Source organism: Gossypium arboreum, chromosome 10, assembly GCF_025698485.1.
Source record: "Gossypium arboreum isolate Shixiya-1 chromosome 10, ASM2569848v2, whole genome shotgun sequence".
NCBI lineage: Eukaryota > Viridiplantae > Streptophyta > Magnoliopsida > Malvales > Malvaceae > Gossypium > Gossypium arboreum.
The window spans coordinates 14,364,463-14,366,588 of NC_069079.1; positions in this window are offsets into that span (position 1 = coordinate 14,364,463).

Below are 2,126 nucleotides of genomic sequence, written 5' to 3' on the forward strand. Positions count from 1 at the left end.
AATATCTCTTTGTTTCAAATCCGCATAAGATTTCTGACGATCTGTGGCTGCCTTCAAACTTTCACGGATTACTTTTACTTTCTGTTCGGCATCTTTAATCAAATCAATTCCAAAAATTTTACTTTCATCGAGCTCGGTCCAAAACAATGGTGTACGACATTTACGCCCGTACAAAGCCTCGTAAGGTGCCATCTTAATACTTGATTGAAAACTATTGTTGTAAGCGAATTCAATCAAAGGTAAATACCGTTCCCATGAACCACTAAACTCGAGGATGCAACATCTCAACATATCCTCAAGTATCTGAATTATCCGCTCGGATTGACAATCGGTTTGTGGATGAAAAGCGGTGCTAAAATGCAGCTTGGTACCCAAAGCTTCTTGCAATTTCTTCCAAAATCGCGAGGTGAATCTCGGATCTCTATCCGACACAATAGTAATCGGTACCCCGTGTAATCTCACAATCTGAGAAACATACAACTCAGCTAGTTTTTCCAATGAAAAGTCCGTGCGTATGGGGATAAAGTGAGTCGACTTAGTCAGTCTATCCACAACAACCCAAATCGCATCTTTCTTACTTACCGACAATGGCAACCCAGATACAAAATCCATCGTGACTCGATCCCATTTCCATTCAGGTATCATGATCGGCTGAAGTAAATCCGTAGGCACTTGATGTTCCGCCTTCACTTGCTGACATATTAAACACTTTGAAACAAAATCGGAAATGTCTCGTTTCATACCATGCCACCAAAACTGACGTCTCAGATTGTTGTACATTTTCGTACTCCCCAGGTGAATTGACATTCGGCTACAATGAGCTTCGTTCAGAATCATCGAAATGAGTTCTGAATTTCTTGGAGCACACAAACGACTTCTGAACCTCAAACAATCGTCATCATCAATTTGAAATTCTGATTCCATATTCGGAATACACTCAGCCCGTTTTGCAACCAAATCATCATCGACTTTCTGAGCTTCACGAATTTGATGAATCAACAATGGTTTGGCCTTTAATTCTGCCACTAACACATTGTCGGATGAAACGGACAAGTGTACATTCATCGCTCGTAAAGCAAACAGTGATTTACGACTTAAGGCATCCGCAACCACATTAGCCTTTCCCGGGTGATAGTCAATGACAAGCTCATAATCTTTCAACAACTCGAGCCAACGTCTTTGTCGCAAATTTAAGTCTCTTTGAGACATCAAATATTTGAGACTTTTGTGATCCGAATACACATGGCACTTCTCGCCAAATAAATAATGTCGCCATATTTTCAAAGCAAATACGATGGCAGCTAGTTCGAGATCATGGGTCGGATAATTTTTCTCATGTGGCTTTAATTGTCTCGACGCATAGGCCACAACTCGACCTTCTTGCATCAATACGCAACCCAACCCAAGTAGGGAGGCATCACTATAAATGACAAACTCTTTGCCCGATTCGGCAAGCACTAGAATTGAGCTTCACCAAATAAGTTTTAGTTGATCAAAACTTTTCGACATTTTTCCGTCCATTCGAACTTAACATCTTTTTGAAGTAGCTTTGTCATTGGTGTGGCTATCATCGAGAAACCTTTACAAACCGCCGTAGTAACCGCAAGTCCCAAAAGCTCCGAACCTCAAGAATATTTCTTGGAGGCTTCCAGTTAAGTATGGTTGAAATTTTGCTCGGTCAACTCGAATACCCGTCACGGATACCACATGACCCAAGAAGCTAACCTCTCTAACCGAACTCACACTTACTAAACTTAGCATATAACCGCTTATCCCGTAAAATTTGCAACACTAATCTCAAATGCTCAAAGATGTTCGGTCTCATCTCTTGAATAGACCAAGATGTCATCAATAAACACAACTACGAACCGGTCCAAATCTCGCCTAAAGATCCGATTCATCAAATCCATAAATACCGCAGGGGCATTAGTGAGCCCAAACGGCATCACTAAGAACTCGTAGTGGCCATATCTCGCTCGAAAGCGCTTTGGGTATATCTCAATCTCAAATTCATGGCGGTAATAACCCGATCTCAAATCTATTTTGAAAACACCGAGGCTCCCTTTAGTTGATCAAACAAATCATCAATAAGCGGTAACGGATATTTATTCTTTATCGTTACTTTA